A 19,119-nucleotide genomic window follows, 5' to 3' on the forward strand; every position below is an offset into this window, starting at 1 on the left:
GGAGGGGGAACAGAGAGAAAGGTCCATAGTTTCACCCCCAATCTCACCCCCAACAGGGGAGGGCCACACCAAGAAGAGTCCCCCTTTCTTTCTGAGGGAGGGGCTTTGGGGTGTTTCTCTGATTCTCAGTGTCACCCCCTCTCATGGTGTTATCTATGCATCTTCCAATGACAACACTGATCAAGACAGCAAAAATTATTAATGAGGAAGAATACCCAAGCTAGGAGAGGCTGCTTTGGCCTGAGCCTACTGGGAAGGGCAAGATCCCATCCCTCCTCTCCCGAGTTAATGGAGTAGAAACTACACCTGTATATTGAAATCAGTTTCTAATGGTTGATGTAAGATGAGGGGGAAAGGAGGAAGTGGGGGAGGAGGAGAAGTAAACAGGGGAATTTTCAAAACATCTGAAAAAGTGGGATGACAGATATTTAATTGGGATTATGCTTGCCAAACTGGGACAGTTAGAGAATATGTGACACTCTACCAAAGGTATAAGCAGGGAAATGACTTCATCTTGCATCACCAAACAACAGAAGAACAAAAGCAGGTTTTGCAAGGTAAGTGACATTTGAAGGAGATAACTCTTGAGACATTTGTTATGTGTAATTCACTTTTTATTGTTACATTTCATTAACAAAGTTGTCAGGATATTATTCAGTGGAATAAAGAGAAAACAAGCAGAATCATATGTAGAACATAGACTCAGTGGAACCAATTGCTTACAGAGGTTGTGGGGTCTCCTTCTCTGAGTGTCTTTTTAATTGGAGATTCTGCCATTGAGCAGTGGGTTGGACTCAATTGCCTATTATTATTATTATTATTATTATTATTATTATTAGACAAAATCCAGAGTGAACTCACTATTCTATTGACATGGAAGCCATCCACTACCACTGGGCCTAGTAGAAAAAATAAATTTTGGGAAGGAAATAGTGTGGTGGAGCAATGCATTCTGAATCTCAGATTAAGTATCTGGGCAGCTAATTAACCATATACAGACAACAGATACAAAAAGAAAAAGAAAACTCAATTTGCTTGTGTTCATGTATAGATGCTACAATGCTTCTGAAGTCTCTACTCTTACTGAACAGAATGGGATTTCCATAGAGCATTATCCTAATGAACTGCCACTGCCCATTGAATTATAGCAATACAATGGGACATTGCTGGGATTCTACTGGCACTTCCCATCTCTGATGCTGCAGAGCTGTATCTTTCCTGCCCTCAACCTTGGTGAGGGGACAAGACCAAGCAAAAGCATGTAACAGGAGCATGAGAGTGAGAGAAGTCCTTTTAAAGGAAAATGTTTTATTCTAAGTAAGAAATCTCCATTGAAAAAGGATATCTCTTTACATGAAGGAGCATGTTTCCTTCAGGCACATATTAGAGCTACAAGTTACAGATAGATAAGATCATTTCAGCTAAACTAGAAAAACATAATAAAAGTCCCTGAGATGACTAGCTAATACATTATCATATTCTACTTGCCCTGGTGGCGCAGTGGTTAAATGCCTGTACTGCAGCCATTCACTCAAAACCAGAAGGTTGCGAGTTCAAGACCAGCAAAAGGGCCCAAGCTCGACTCAGGCTTGCATCCTTCTGAGGTCACTAAAATGAGTACCCAGACTGTTGGGGGCAAATTAGCTTACTTGCTAATTAGCTTACTTGCTGTTCACCGCTATGATCTTTGGAATAGTGGTATATAAATAAAACAAATTATTATTATTATTATTATTACTTATGGGATTTGTAGTCCTTGATGTTCATGGGGTAGCTGGAAGTCTGGACTCTTTTGCCCAGCCTTGACCAGCTTCCCCAGGGTGACAGGAGCCTGTTGCTCCAGGTATCCTTTGTTGGAGTCTCTGTTAGTGTTGTGGTCCTTTCTCAGGCTTTCTATAGGATCTGAAAGGTTTGTGCTTCTGCCCAACTAGTCATTTTATGGGGTAATTGCTCTCTTATCATCTCTGTGGTGCTGAGCCTCATTAAAATGTAATTTAAGCTCTTCACATAATTTAACCCCTTTCTGCCTGGGAAGAAGGCTATCTGCTACTCATACAATGGTATGGACACTTATTGCAAGTGCAGAATTAGAAGCTACAATAATTTAAACAGAAATACAAATCAGCTTGCTCTTGTGAGAAACTTCTATGTATATAAACAGCTTCAAGGCCCATGCTCTCCCTTCTTATATATTTTTTAAATCTTTAAGTCAGGTATGGGTGACATAGCTTTGAAAAGGTAGCTTTTCAAACATAGCACACCTTCACACAGAGGGCTGACAGACTTTCAAACATAGCACTGTCTTCCTCAAAGTAGTAATATACATGGCCATCCTAATGGCAACAGTGTTCACAACTCAGTAGTTAATAAACTGTAACATTGTCCAATCTTAAGTCCAAAAGGAACGCACAGTTGGAGAGACAGCTCATTTTCTTGGAGTCCATCATCTGAGGTTCTTTCACTCTACATAATTATAGCCCTATGACTCCACTTTGACTTCCATGGCAGCATTTGTGGAACCCTGGGATTTGCAATTGGGTTAAGCACTAGAGCCTTCTGGCTGAGAATTCTAAGCACCTTTCCCTAAATCCCAGATCCCAGGATTCGATAGGACTGAACTATGGCAGTTAAAGTGAAATCACACCACTAGAACCATGCAGTGTTAAAGGAACCCAGAACTTTCTCCACCCCATCACCCTGATTTGCCCCTGAAGTCCCTTGACAGAACTTTTCCCCATTGACCTGAGTCCAGATATAGACACCTTAGGGAGAAAAGCGCTTGGAAATGTAATCTGTAGAAGAATGGAGTTTTATTTCCCACCCCTGTTCACCATTGCTGCTCTTAAAATTGGGTGTTCCATGTATTGTTTTTATATATAATTAAGGCAGACTCAAGTTTATACAAATAGGTCTGCTGTTGTCATGAATAGTCTGAGCATAAATATCAGAATGCATCATAGATATTTGTCTTTCTTCCAGGACGAATGATGGTCCTGTTGGAGTTATTGGGTTCTTTTTGAAATAAACATTTAATTTGGATGTATTGCAAGTGCATTTCCAGTTGAACAAACATGCTCTCAGCCTAGGAAGTAACTTTAAACAGTAATTTCTTACATAACTCACTGTATGACTACTGCCACCTGAGTAGATTGTTATTCATGCTGAGTAGTTTGTTATTAATGCTGTTGCAAAAAAACCTCTAAGGGGCTCTGCAGCCACCCCTTTTCGCACTGGATTGGGGCTGCAGCAACCTCACACCACAGCCCCAATCTGGCCTTTCGAGGGCGCTAAAAAGAGCCGCAAAAAGCAGCTCCTTTTTCCACTCTCGAAAGGGTGTCATAGCCATGGCAGCATGGCTATATGGTGCCCCTTCAGTGCTGCATCATCTGGACACAGCACCAGAGGCACGCCATGATGCTACACACCATCTGGAGCAGTGTGTAGCATCAGGGCACCTGGGGAGCAGAGTCAGGCATGCATCATCAGGACACTGCACCCCGACTGTGCCCTCAGGCTGGTATGTAAAGGCCCTATTTCACTCATTAAATTGCTTGTTAAATTGTAATTCCTCTTTCAAGAAAAAAATGTGTCTACCTATAAAAGAAAGGAAATGGGTTAACATTTGCTGGGGAGAAATGCCTCAGAATGCCTCCTGAAAATATTTTAGACTACATAAAGTAACTATAAAAAGTAATGTACGAATATTACTTATCACATACAAAAATTATAATTACAGTGGGTCCTTGTTATTGCTGGGGTTTGGTTCCAGGATAATTATTATTATTATTAGTAGTAGTAGTAGTAGTAGTAGTATTTCTTTATATTTTCCCGCCTCTCCCAATGGATCGAGGAGGGATTACAGCTCATTAAAATATACATAAAAACACATCAGTAAAATAAATTAACAATTAATTAAAACTAGCTCATCATTACAATGGTCAAAAAGATGGGGAATATCTCTTACACAAGGTCAGGTGGGTAGGCTCGCCGGAAGAGATCCGTCTTAAGTGCCCTCTTAAATGCCTCCAAGGAGGCAATAACACAGATCTCCTCTAGAAGACCATTCCACAATTTTGGAGCGGCTATGGTAAAGGCTCTTTGGGAAGTTGATGTGAGCCTGGTTGATTGATGTTCTAATATGTTCTTCCTAGTTATTCTGAGAATGTGAGGCGGATTGTGTAGGGAGAGGCGTTCCTGCAAGTAACTCGGGCCCAAGCCATGTAGGGCTTTAAAGGTAATAACCAACACCTTGTATTGAGCCCAGAAGCTGTTCGGCAGCCAGTGAAGAGATTTTAGAACAGGTGTAATATGGTCAAACCTGGACGAACAGGTGACCAATCTGGCTGCTGCATTTTGAACCAGCTGAAGCTTCCGAACTTAGTACAAGGGTAGCCCTATGTAGAGCACATTACAGAAATCAAGACGAGAAATTACCAGTCCATGTACCACTGCTTCAAGGTCCTTTCGGTCCAGGTAGGGGCACAGTTGACGTATCAGCCAAAGTTAGTACCAAGCACTCCTGACCGCTGCATCTACTTGAGATGTCAACTGTAGCGAAGAATCCAGAAGTACTCCCAAACTGCGAACTTCGTCCTTTAGGGGAAGTGTGACTCCGTCCAGGACTGGTTGACAAATCTCCTTATCTGGACTTGGGGTACCTATCACGAGTACCTCTGTTTTCTCTGGATTCAGTTTGAGTTTGTTTTCCCTCATCCAGCCCATTACCGACCCGAAGCAGGCATCCAGAGGAGAGATGCCATCTTTAGTCACTGCAGCAGTCGGACACATAGAGAAATAGATTTGGGTGTCATCAGCGTACTGATAACACCACACCCCATGACTCCGGATGATCTCGCCTAGCGGCTTCATGTAAATGCTGAACAGCATGAGGGACAGAATGGTGCCCTGAGGGACGCCAGATGTCAACTCTCTTTTAGAAGAGCAGCTGTCCTCCAGCATCACCATCTGGAATCTGCCCGAGAGGTAGGAATGGAGCCACTGGAGTGCAGTGCCCTCAATTCCTAACTCCCTCAGGTGTTCCAGAAGGATACCATGGTCAATGGTATCAAAGGCCACTGAGATGTCCAAGAGCACCAACAGGATCACACTTCCTCTGTCGATGCCCAGACGGAGATCATCAACTAAGGTGACCATGACCATCTCAACTCCATATCCCACCCTGAAAGCGGTTTGAAATAGGTCCAGATAATCGGCCTCCTCCAAGACAGCTTGAAATTGGGAGGCAACTGCCCTCTCGATCACCTTGCCCAAAAAAGGTAAAAGGGAGACCAGTCTATAGTTATTCTTCACCGGGGGTCTAGGGAGGGTTTTTTCAAGAGCGGTTTGACCACCGCTTGTTTTAGTTGGTCTGAAAATTTACCCTCCCTGAAGGATGTATTGATTATAGATCTTAGCATTATTTTCACTGCATCCCTCCCTGGGCGGTCAACCATGACAGGCAAGGATTGAGAGGGCATATTGTCTTTCTTACACTTCCAAGAAGCTTGTCCACTTTATCGGTATTTACAAACTCAAATTGATCCAGTTTAACATTGTGCACGGAATCACTAGACACCTCTTGTACTGTCTCTGTTCTAATCCACAGGATCCCCTGTGGGTACCAAAATCTGTGTATGCTCAAGTCCCATTAAATATAATGTCATAGCAAAATGGTGTCCCATATATAAAATGGAAAATCAAGGTTTGCTATTTGGAATTTATAATTTAAAAAAAAATATTTTCAAACTGTGGATGCTTGAATCCATGGATAAAAAAATCATTGAATAGGGAGGGCCGACTGTACATTGGCTGGCATTCACTACTGCAGTTATGGATGTATAAGTGATTCATATTTATGATTCCTATGTATCATGGCACTATTTCCACCATTGTAAGGTTCCCCCAGTGCTACTTTACCAGGCTATGAGCAATGGAGGTCTGTTCTAATTGTTTTTTTTTTCCTGTTCTCCTGTTGATCAGGGCATAGGAGACTGATATTTCCACTCCTCTCCTGCCAGCAATCTCTGCTACAAGGAGGAATTACAACAGGAATCCTACTTCTGATTGTCACTTACAGTGGCTGCTGCCTAATAAGATAGGATTGGAGGGTCAGAGAAGGATACACTATTTAGTTAGATACTGGGGTGAAACAGACAGGCAGGAAGAAGCAGCCAGAATCCATTCCCAACCCGATCACCCTGGGGCCATGGCAAACACGCTGTAGCCCCGAAGGTGCCTCCTGTTGCAGGCCATTTGGGAGCAAGGAGCAGAAAAGAGCTGCTCCTTTGGGGCTGGTTTTGGGCTGCTTCAGGTGGCCCTGGGGCAGCCCTGGGGCAGCTGCTAGACACTCCGGGGGCATGTGTCATCTCAATGCCATGCTCCCAGAGTGGCCAGAAACCATCCCTGTCTAAGTTAAGTATGGCTCCAAATAGATGGACCAAATAGAGCAGCTTCCTGCTACTTCAGGGGCATGGTGTTTAGACAGCACACATCCATGAAGCAGCCAGAAGCTGCTTCGAAGCCTCCAGCAAAGGGAGCAGGTTTAATTCAGTCCTGCCAGTGGCCCATTCAGGACTGCAGCAGTGGCCCACTTCAGGAGTGGGCTGTCTGGTCATTGCAAACCTGGAGTGATCGCACCCAGAGTAGCCAGAGATCACTCCTTCCTGGCCGTCTGCTTCTGCCCCTAAATTGTCAATCTATGATCATGGCCCTAATTTGTAAAACAGACTAAGAGTTTTATTAAATTACTTGCAAAAAGGCTATCATTATTCTATCATGACTGTCAAAACAAGAATATTATGTACTTTTAATGATACTGCTTGTGATATATTACTGCCATGTTCTAAACATGCAGGGGTAGCTGTGTTGACCACTTAACAAATGCAAACAAAATGGATTCTACAGGTTATATAGGTATGTAGCAGTCATGATGGCTTCAGACCAAAAGCGTTTAGGCCTATTAACTTCCAAAAGCATGGTGACTGCCATCTCCTTGAGAGTTCTGTTCATTCTCTCTGCTGCACCATTTTGTTCTGGAGAATAAGCCTGTGTAATCTGATGCTCAATGCCATGTTCTTTCAAAAATTCATCAAATTCAGCATTAAGAAATTCAGTGTTGTTATCTGTGTGCAGGCTGTTTGGTTTCTAGCCAAATTTGTTAGAGACTCTGTTAAAGTATTCTTTGAATTTTTGAAATGCTTGACTCTTCTCTTTGAGAAGATAAATATACAGTGCACCCTCCCCTTATGCGGGGATCCATTCTGGATCCTTCCGTGTAAGGAGAATTCCGCGCATGCTCGAGCATCATTGGAAGTAATGGGGCTTGTGCCCGCAGTGACACAGTGGTGCAGCAGCGCACGCATGCCACGGGCACATACCCCATTACTTCTTCCAGGGTGTGCATTGGGCTCTCCTGCCACGGCTTTCAGTGTATGCTGAAAGTCGCGTATGGCATGCCTGCGTAAAACGCAGGTGCGCTATATGTGTATCTGCTGAAATCATCAATAATCGTCATAAAATAAGAGTTACCTCCTGCTGACTTTTGATTCATTGGTCCAGAAAGATCAGCATGTAAAAGATCCAATGCCTTGTTGGATTGTGTCTCAGTAGCTGCAGGGGGGTGGTGTGAAGCTCTTGTGGCTTTTGCTTTTACACATTTTACACATTTTTTATTATTAGCACATACTTTGAATTTAAAGTATATTGATTTGCCATAATATTTTCAACACTTCGATGAAAAATCTGTGATGCCATAAAGTTGAACAGACTTTGTGATTATATCTTGTCACACTGTTCATAGATGAATGTAAAATATGCATCTGGTAACAACCATGAGATCCTAATTCTGCTTTAAGAATCAAATTTTTATTGTGAAAACCAAAACAGATTTGCTTTCTGAAACTGACATGGTTGCCTCTTGATATTGTGGTCTGAACACTGTAAAAGGAGGCTCGCAAATCCAGTACATAGCAAGCATCTTGCATTTGTAAAGTTCCTATTCTGTCAGGACCAAGTTTTGTTTTCAAAGTAACATTCCCTTATCTTTGTGCAAAACCTTCTTGACCATTAGTAAGATGAACAGGAAAAACTACATTTGCATCAAAGTCAACAAACCACTCTTTGTTGAACTAATGTGCACTCGCTCCACTATCAATGATAACTTGGTTTTTATATTTATTTCCAGCAATTTGAAATAATTGTTGTTGAATCAAACCAATATCAACATGACTGGAAGATTTCTGTTTAGGATTAAAAGCTTCTTTCTTAAAGTTGCTTTTGCTTTTAGCATTCAGTCCCTGACTTTGCACCTTTTGCAGCTCACCTATTGGCTTTGACTTATTAACATTACTTTAATTTGATTTGGAAGAAAAGGAAGTCTTTCTCAAATCCTGTGTAATGAATTGAGCTAATTCTCTGTCTGCTGTTTTTGTATTATAGTTGTGTTCCATCACGTTTTGCCTATTTTGAAAATCAACAATTAGAGTAATAACATGTTGTAAAGAAACATCTCCTTTAACTTGTAAAGCATTGATTATTGGGGAGTAATATTTTGGAAGACTTGCCAAAAACAGTCCAAGTTTTGCATGGTCTGGAAAAGATTCTCCTTCTGCTGTGATTCCAGACAAAGTTGTAATAAAGCCATTAATATGCTGATTTAAAAAGTGATGCAACTTGGTGTTAAAAAGTTTGATCATGAGATCTGTTTGATTAGAAGTACTTGGAGAATTAAATACTTTCTGTAGTTTGTCTCATATTTGTTTTGCATCAGTTAAACCTTGAATATGGTAAGCAATGCTGGGATCTACAGGCAAACAAATATAAGCTGCTGCTTTCTCTGCATTTTTATCAAACTGTTGTGATGTATTCCTGCTTCTGAGGGTCTCCACCCATTTATTACTTTAAATAGTCTCATAGTAGTCAAGTACATTGACATTTTCCATGATTACATTTTATAATTTGTTCCAGTTAATATTTCAGTGATCATTGTTGAATTAGGATTGGTTGAAGCCATTATCTATTGCTTGATTAGAATTTTTTTTCTTCTTGAAGTCAGTGTCTTCAGGAGAAGCAGTTTAAAAATTATCTGGAACCTCTTCTAAGACCTCACTGGGTCTATTATTATTATTATTATTATTATTATTATTATTATTTTCTTATATCCCAGCTTTCTCCCAATATAGGCGGTGAACAAGTATAAAACAATACAATTTTAAAACAATGCAAAATATTAAAATACAAAAATATAAAATTTAAAAAACAATTGAACAATTTTAATGATTAAAACAGTTATAAATTAAAATATAATATATTAAAATACAATCCATTAAAATTTGTATAGCCCAGCATTAAAAACCCAGTCCTTCTCAGCTTAATAGACCTGATTGCACAGGAACATCTTTACCTGGCATCAGAAGGATGGTATCCAAGAGGTACAATGATTACAATATGGAGATGGCCGTGCTGTAATTGTTTGCCATATAAATGTTAAAGATGTGGGGTCTCTCAGCAAAAAAGATTTGACTATCCTGATTCAACACTAACATGGTTCATTTTCACAGAGATTTGGAAACCATATTTCTATGAGTTAAGCAACAAAAATTTAGGATATGGACAGACACATCTGCCAGCTTCAATATTTCTCATGTTTAGATTTTTCAAATTGTATGAGGTTTTTTAATATCTAAAATATAAAGAAAAATGTAAACTTTGAAAATTCTGATTAAAAAGAAATTGAAACAAAAATTTCACTCATCTCTTCAAAACACACCAAATCTGTTTGGGGGAAAAAATGGATTCTTTACAAAACAAGCTGCTAATCTCCAATGACCTTCATTTACTTTGATAATTGGCACGATATACTTTTCACCATCCTGGCCTCTCTAGGGAGGGAGTTCCAAAGCTTGGGAGCAGCCACTGAGAAGGCCCTCTCTCTTATTCCCACCAAATGCACCTGAGAGGATTGTGGGACAGAGAGAACTGCGTCTCCAGATGATCTCAGTACTCTGGTGAGCTTGTAAAGGAAGATACGGTCCTTCAAATAGCCTGGACCCAAGCTCTATAGGACTTTATAGGTCAAAACCAGAACTTTGAATTGTGCCACAGAAACAGACTGGCAGCCAATGGAGCTGTTGCAACAAGGGAGTTATAAGCTCCCTGTAGCCAGTTCCAGTTAACAGCCTGGCTGCAGCTCTTTGGACCAGCTGAAGTTTATGAGCACTTTTCAAATGCAGCCCCACATAGAGTGCATTACAGTAATCCAGACGGGATGTAACCAAGGCATGTACCACTGTGGCCAGATTTGACGTCTGAAGGAACAGGTGCAGCTGGCACACAAGTTTTAGCTGTGTAAAAGCACTCCTGGTCACCACTGATACCTGGGCTTCCAGGCTCAGTGCTGAATCCAGAAGTGCCCCCAAACTACAAACCTGAGTTTTCAGGAGACATGTAACCCCATCTAACACAGGCTGAATCCCTATTCCCAGATCTGTCTTTCAACTGACCAGGAGCACCTCTGTCTTGTCTGGATTAAGCTTCAATTTGTTTGTCCCCACCCAGTCCATTACAGTGGCCAGACACCAGTTTAGGACAGAAACAGCTTCCTTCGAACTGGGTGGAAAGGAGTGATAGAGTCTAGACTAGGACCCCTTCTGGGCCCATAACCCAAAAAATGTGGGGTACAGTTTGAGTTTCCTAGGGTGTTAACCCTTTTAAAGGGAATCAATAATAAACAAGTATGAAAGCCAAACCTGTCAGAGTCTAGCTTTCACTAGCAGTACAGCAGAAGTCTGGGTTAGATTATATTTTAATATGCTTTCCTAAAAATAAAGAATAACTCAAAGAAAAAACAAACATGTAGTGTGTGGTTTAAAAACAAATAATGGCTTTAATAAATAGATACATAACAAAACTAAAACCTAATCTAACTAAAGATTAGATAGATAGATAGATAGATAGATAGATAGATAGATAGATAGATAGACACACACATACCCACACGTCGCAGGAAGATTGAGAGAGGGAGAGATAAGACTAGCAGGCAGGCTAGAGGCACATACCAACAGTAAAATTAACAGTTTAGCATCTTGAGATAAAGACAGTCTTAAACAGAGGGAGGGGGGAGGAAAGCCCTATCTATATAATGAGGGGAAAGAGAATGCATAAGTTTCTTCCAACAAATAATATCAATAATTAGTCAGGTAGACGCTGCAATAAGAGAAATGGTGAAAAACAAGGAAAAGATGATATTCCAATTGAGTGGCTGCTATCCACATTGACAGAGTCAACTATAGTGCTAACTAACATATATCAACAGATATGGAAATCAAAACAATGGATGATGGACTGAAAATGATCAATATGCATCCCCATCCACAAAAAAGGAGACACAAAAGTTTGCAGCAACTATAAAATCATAGCACTAATATCCCATGCAAGCAAAATTATGCTCAAAATTCTACAGCATAGACTCCAACCATACACGGAGAGAGAAATCCCAAGTGGGATTCAGGAAAGGAAGAGACACTAGGGACTACATTGCAAACATACAATTGATATTGGAGTGCACCGATGTCATGGCCAGCCAAGAGCAGGATGAGGAGGAGGCTCCTCAAGTGCAAGAGGAGAGGGAGGTTATACCAGGTCCTAATCCTGCCCTGCCAGACCCCAGCCCTGATCTCCCAGCCCCAGGGGTTGAAGCTCAGCCAGGTCCTAGCACTATGGGGATTCCTCCTGAGGCTCAGCAGCCTAGTAGTGACTCTGTGGAAGAACCAAGCCTGCAGGTTCCTTCCTTCAGGCAGCGAAGAGCTGAGAGTTCTTGCGTGTGTCGATCCAGGAGGCTTTCAGAGAGGCAAGCTGCTGATAAGCCACAGCTGGGACAAGGGAGGGCGTCTGGCATTTAAGCAGCTGAGGAACGCCGACCCTCTGCCAGCAATTATTGCAGAATCCTTCTTGGTAATTGCTGTCAGCATTGGCTTCTTGTTTCCTTGAACCCTTGTTTGTCTTGGACCCTCAACTTTGGAATGAACTGGACTCTTGCTACCTTCTGGCTGCCCTGACCTTGGACCGAACTGACTTCCGTGAACTCTGGTATCCTGACTTTGGCTTTGTTTGTGACTGGCTTCTCTAGGACTAACAGAAAGGTCTGTAGACTGTCTCCCAGCTCCTTCCTTCCTGAAGCCATCATTATCAGCGTTGGTTTGTGTGTGTGCTGGCTGCAGTGCAGGACAACCAGGGAGTTCCAAAAGAAAATCAGCATGTGCTTTATAGTCTATAGCAAAGCCTTTGACAGCATAGATTATGAAAGGCTATGGAATGCCCTTAAAGACATGGGAGTGCCAACATATCTGATAGTCTTGATGAGGAATCTGTACTCAGGACAAGAGGTTACTGTTAGAATAGTTCCCAAGTGGCAAAGGAGTCAGACAAGGCTACATCTTATCACCCTACTTGTTCAGCTTATATGCAGAACATATTGTAAAAAAAGCAGGCTTGGACACAGAAGAAGGAGGAGTGAAAATAAGAAGAAGGAATATCAACAATCTGAGATACACAGATGATACCATAATACTAGCAGAAAACCTCAAAGACCTGGAACAACTTCTAAGAAAAATAAAAAAAGAAAATGTAAAGGCAGGCCTATTGCTGAACATAAAGAAAACAAAAATAATGACCACAGAGAACCTACACAAATTTGAATTAGACAACAAAGAAATAGAAATAGTAAAAGAATTCTCATACCTGGGATCAAACATTGATAGAAATGGAGACTGCAGCCAGGAAATCAGAAGAAGATTAAGAATGGGAAGGACAGCTATGAAAGAACTAGCGAAGATACTAAAATGCAAAAATATATAACTGAGCACAAAAGTTAGAATTGTACAAGCCACTGCATTCCCTATTGCCATGTATGGATCTGGCAGCTGAAGGAGGATGGGAGGAAAATCAACTCATTTGAAATGTGATGCTGGAGAAGAGTGCTAAGGATTCCATGGACAGCCAAAAAGACCAACAAATGGGTGCTGGAGCACATCAAGCCAGTAATCTCCCTAGAAACTAAGATGACAAAACTCATGTTGTCGTACTTTGGACACATCATGAGAAGGCATGAATCACTGGAAAAAAACAGTAATGCTAGGAAAGGTAGAGCGAAGTAGAAATAGAAGAAGACTGCATGCAAGATGGATGGACTCAATTAAAAAGATCACAAGTATGAGTTTGCAGGAGTTGAGCAGAGTAGTGGAGGAGAGAAGGTCTTGGAGATGTATCATCAGCAGGGTCGCCATGGGTTGAGATCGACTCAAGAACAGTTAACAACAACAACAAAATCATAAATTAAATTGGTAAAAATGCACCAGCTTCTAAATATTCCAGAATAGATACTCCATGCTGTAAACCCCAAAGAAACAGTCCACAAATAATACAATGTGAAAATATGGATAAACATATTAGGCAGCACAGTCTGAATTTCAGTGGGATTAAGTAGATCCCACTTAAATCAATCATGAGAAATGCCAGTGTGCAACATTTTACTTTGGTGTTACTTGTTAAGTGGGCAAATGTATAATTTCTATGTCTGAGCTCCTATTTTCTTCAGAAGAACAGGTTTGTAATCAGTATTCTTCATGTCTGCTCCTGATCATATAAAGTTTTTTTTTCTTTCAACAGAAACTGGATTTATTTTTTTATCTGAATGTTAACTTTGAAAGGACAATAGCAAATCATGAGGGTTCATACCCCTCCTTCCCATGCAACATGATTCCCATGAATCCAGAGAGTGTTTTCCATGCAATTTTTCAGAAACACTTTCAAATAAATAAATAAATAAATAAATGATTCCCATGACCTGGAACAGAAGGCAAAGGAGTGTTACTTTGTACATCAAACCCTGGCAACTCATAATGTGTCACACAATGGAAATTGTGCATAGCAGCCCTGTGACATACCGCAGCATCTCATAAAAACTATAGTGCTCTGCCTAACATTCTTCAATGGGGAGTCTACACCACCGAATATTTGCTCACTTAAACCCCAGGGTAGTTGAGAAATTTTCATGGAGCTTATAGTGATTTATAATGGGAAGCATAGGCTTTTTCAGCTACATTGTTCTCACTGACAGTGTAAAGAAAGAGACCACTAAATCTCTTCTCATCATAACTAATGATTAAGTCAGCAGCTTTTTGGGAGAAAGAAAATGCCCTTCTACAAAAACAAAGTATTCTATTGTAATGCATTACATTTTTTGTATGTGTGGAAAAAAATCTTTTAAATATCCATCCCATAAGGCTTTTGCAATATCTTTAACTAGATCTTCTCTCGTTGTCACCATATTGAAATAAATGGAATGTGTCAGGCTGGGTAATGCCCTTTTCAATAACTTTTTAGGAGCTCACTCAACAGTTTGGAAGGGGGAAAAATAAAGAAATGAAGCAAACTTTCTCAGGATCTTCTATGGCTTCAATGAAAGATTGGCTTGCTAAGGGAAATGGGCTCAGGCTAACACCAGTGCTAATAGCTGGAACAAGAAATGGTAATTCTACAAAGTCAGAGTTACTTTACACTGTCTTCTATGTGTCCCAGTAGCATGAGAAGTAAATTACCCGATTAAATAATGGGTTCTGATGACAATTCTCTGTAATATAAATATCTTATTTAATTGACTGTAAATAGATCATAATCTAATATAGCAGGACTGATTCTACAGGCAGGTATGAAGAATTCGACATGCATTCTCTAGCCTATTGTAAAAGGTCTTGCAATGTCATGCCACTGGGAACTAATTGTCCTGGGATCTTAGGTAAAGGTCATAGTTCAGATTCAAGAGTTATGATCATTTTAAAAGACCTCTGTTATCCCTCCCTCTCTTTTCAGGTCCCTTCTTTAATGCTTGATGCAAGATTGCATTGATCTTCCTTCTTGTGACAGAGTGTGAATATGCATTTCAGCTTAAACAGCAAGACCTGTTTTCCCCCAACAACTTTGGCTCAGCCCACATCTTCCCTCCATCACAAGCCACAAGAGAGATTCAAATAATCACTATCATCTTCAATACTATCATAATGCACCAAACACTCATCAGGGAATATGGATATAATGAAAGAAGTAGAATAAAGACATATAAGCAAAAACTGATGGCATCCCTTCATTATAAAAGCAGTATACCCAAATTATTTAGGATCACATTCATTAGTGGTCAGGAACTTTTATCTATCCATATTTTGCTAGGCAACTTCTACAATCCCCAACCAGTGGCTGTGCTCTTTGGGAATGATGGAGATGCAGGCCAATAGCATGCATGGGGGACCTATTTTCCCATCCCTGGCATTCATTAAGCCTTTAAAAAAACCTTTTTGCCTGAAATTCTGGGCAATTACCAGTTCCACTTAATAATAACACAATGTTCATTTTTCCTCAGATGGATCCCTTATTTCCATAGTTCTCACTTTCAGCTTAGGGGCAAAACAGACAGCCCCAAAAGTTTGGCTCTATGCTGGCTTGGGGATGTGGCGTTTAGATGCACCATGCCCCCAAGCCAGACAGAAGTCGTGCCGGTTTTTACACACCAGCCAGCTTCTGTTCAGCTTTGGGGCATGGCGTGTAGCTGTCACTCGTCCCAGAGCCGGTGAAAAGATGGCTCTAGCAGCAAAAGGGCAGCTTTTTCCTGCCCCAAATAGGAGCAGGTATTTTTCACTCCTATTTGGGGTGGAGGCTGGCTGGATTGGGGCCATGGCGTGCAGTTGCTGTGGCACCCACCCAATTCTCTCAGGGGCAGCATCACACTGTCCCTTTGGGCTGGTCTGTTTCGGCCCTTAGTTCCATCACTTCAGTGTTTAGAAAATAATACATTGTTGTTTGTTGTGACACTGGAGAAAGTAACCTGTTATGACCATTTTAGTAAAGCTCATTGCTTTTTTGTTATTTCCCATTACTTTTTATTATAAAATATATTTGATTGATAAGAGAATTGCCTGAAACTCAATTAAAATTTCTACCATGATGTCTCTCAAAATGCCTTAACATGTAACTTTTGGAAGTAACTAGAAAACATTGCTCATTATGTTAATAAAGCCATTTTGTTCCTACCTATTGCATTACCTTTGAAACATTACTCCACTGGACCCTTGTTACCCCGCCCCCACCTCAAATATAGGTAACTACATTGCTTACAAGTCATTATTTTAAAGATTTTGTTTAGGATAGCGAATTGTAAGGTATTTTATGTTGGGCTGTGGTTGACAATGATCCAAAAAATGTTGGCTCGTGCCAAACACTGCAGCTTGCCTGGGTGAATCATTGGAAACATATTATATTAGTCCTGACATGTCTGCATTGACTGTCGAAATATTGCTTTCTGAACAAAGTTCATAGTTACTGTAAGACCCTAAGCATCCTGAAAGCAGCACAGCTAAGAAGACTTCCCCACACATTACAATGGTCATTGTGATGTCGTATACAAAATACTTGAAGCAATGTTATGGACCTGTCAAAGGTGGAAACATTATCTCCACTGAGTGTGAATGAAACCATGTAGTCTGGGACCTATAGGCACATCTCCTGCCTCTTCATAAACTGCTCTTTGAAGAAAGTTTAACCAACGAATTAGTGCAGTTGAGCCTTGCCAATGTTGCAATATATCCCTGTAAGTTCTCATTATCCTCTGATTCCATGGCAGTGGGTGGTAGAAGCTGAAATTGATCCAACTGTTATTAATGGAACAGAAACATAATCTAAAACTGAGTTGTGGAATTATGTAGTATCTTTTCCCCAACCAGAGGTGGCTCCTGGTCTCAACCACTGCTAATCTGTTGGCTTTCTATCTTGCATATCTCTGCTCTGAAGTCTTGGGCCCAAAATAGGCCAAAAAAAGCAGCTTCTGGCCACTTTGGGGGCATGGTGTTTAGATGATGCATACCCCCAAAGCATCCAGAAGCTGCTCTGAGATCTCCAAAGGTGGTCCAAAGTCGCCCAAAAAAGGAGTGCATTTAATCCCTTTGGGTGCACAAATTGAACCAACAATTGGGCCACATAGTATACAGAAAACCTACACACAAGAGACAGATATCTACAGAAGAACTCCAATCATCACCCAGGACAAAAAAGAGAGCACAATAAAAATGCTGGTTGACCACAAAAAAGGATCTGTGAACCCCACTTCCTGGAAGATGAATTGAAGCATCTAAATACAGGCTAATGGTTACTCCAGCTCAGACATCAGAAAACCGACCAGACGCCCAAAAAACCCCTTACAGGATTGGAAACAAACAACCAAAGGGAAGGTATTTTTAACAAACATCAAAGGAGTCACAGACAGAATAGGGAAACTGATGAGGAAAGACAACCTCCAAATGATCTATAGACCAACCAAGAAAATCCAGCAAATGCTGTACTCAGCAAAGGACATAAGAGACCGTCTCAGCACTACAGTAGTTTACCGCATACGGTACAGCTTTGGGCAGGTCTACATAGGGACCACTAAACACAGCATTCAAACATGAATCAAAGAACATGATTGTATGGGGAAATTTCCAAATACCCAGCTGAAATACTAAGATAGTGCAATGCTAGAAACTGGGTAAGTAAAGTTAAATTTCATTGAAGGGCAGAACTTATTCTTGTTTTAGAGAAGGGCAATGTTCACCTTTTGGCCCTCTGGAACTATGCCCTTGAACTGTGCCATTTGCTCCTGTGTAAAAAAAATGAAGTATTTGTTTTAAAAAGTGTAATGTAACTCTAAAGAAATGACTGAGCATTCTAATAGAAAGGATGAGGCTCATGGCCATGAACAGAAGGTTTCACATTTCTGGCTAAAGAAGGGCATTATGTCTGAGGAACATAACGTAGAAAAATTCAAAGCATGCACAATTACCGGCTCTGTGCTTGCAGCTGTGAATGTATGTGTACGAACACAATTGCACATGAATCTAATCAATACATTCATTCCGTATTAGAACATAATTACACATCCCAGGAGGCTGGAATAGAAATGTCCCATTAACCCCTCGTGCCCTTTCCAGTTTTTCTCGGTCTTTTCCTCTAACAGATTTCTATGTCACTCCACTCATTAGAGGCTACTGTCTACAACATTGTTACATAAATAAGGATGTCAATCTGTCAGAATAGGTCTCCCAGCTCAAGGGTGATGATAAATATCTGTCCCCCTGAATTAAGCTAAAAACAGTGGAATACAGGACAGCTACTGTTGATTATTGGATAGTTAATGTATAGAGGACAAAAGGTGCTGGAGCTTGGTCACTTTTTGAAATCATTAATATGGATTTAGGCCTATTGTTTAAGGAAACTAGGCTAACAATAGCATGCTTAATTTTTTTTTAATTTTTGGGTACTGTCTCTATATAGTAAATAGGCTCATAATGTTAAAGGCTCTTTGGTTGAGCTCAGTTAAATGCATTGTTCAGTTACTGGAACAGCTGGGAACAAAGTTGAACTATATTTGCCAAACAGTTTAGGTGGTAGAGAATTTCACTCCCCTAAAAAATGCACAGTATACTAAGCAAAATAGGAAATCATATATACAGTAGAACAGTATTCACTGTGGGAACAGCTAAGGAGCTGACTCTGAGGAGGATCACATGGTTCCTACTGTAAATGGTTGCTTTATGACTAAGACTGACTGAGTTTTCAACTTTTTTTTCTAACTTTTTCCGCTATTTTAAAAAAATGGCAGAAAGTTTTTTCTCTGTTAAGAATCTCTGTGTTATCATTTAAACACTGATGACTGATTATTTTAGGTAACATTTAAAGCTGTCATGAGTGGGTGTCATGCAGTGGCTTTTGCTTCATGTGAAAAAGTAGCTAGCTTGTTCTACAGTGAAGCATCATAGTTTACCTTTCCGAACAAAATGCACTAAGGAAGAATCTCCAATACCTCTCAATCTGCTTTAACTAACATAAAGTCAATACCAGAGATCAGCAACATCATACACTACAGATGTTTTGGATTGCATCTCCCAGGAACCTAAGCTAACCACAGCTAACAATCACTCCCACTCCACTACACCACCAGTTAAAGGTTTCACATACAGAAAAAAACTGCATATTTTGAAGAGCATGCCATTCTCATAACGCATTGTATTCATTTCTAATAACTTCGGTAAAACCGTATCC

General features: G+C 40.5%; 1 pseudogene; it reads right to left on the reverse strand.

Moving 5' to 3' along the window:
• Positions 1-6,897: 6,897 nt before the first annotated feature.
• The window catches only part of LOC149314556 (uncharacterized), a 78,622-nt pseudogene continuing 66,400 nt past the window's right edge, over positions 6,898-19,119 (reverse strand).

This window comes from Sceloporus occidentalis, unplaced genomic scaffold, assembly GCF_023333645.1.
Source record: "Sceloporus occidentalis isolate IW3139 unplaced genomic scaffold, rSceOcc1.0.p SCAF_4, whole genome shotgun sequence".
NCBI lineage: Eukaryota > Metazoa > Chordata > Lepidosauria > Squamata > Phrynosomatidae > Sceloporus > Sceloporus occidentalis.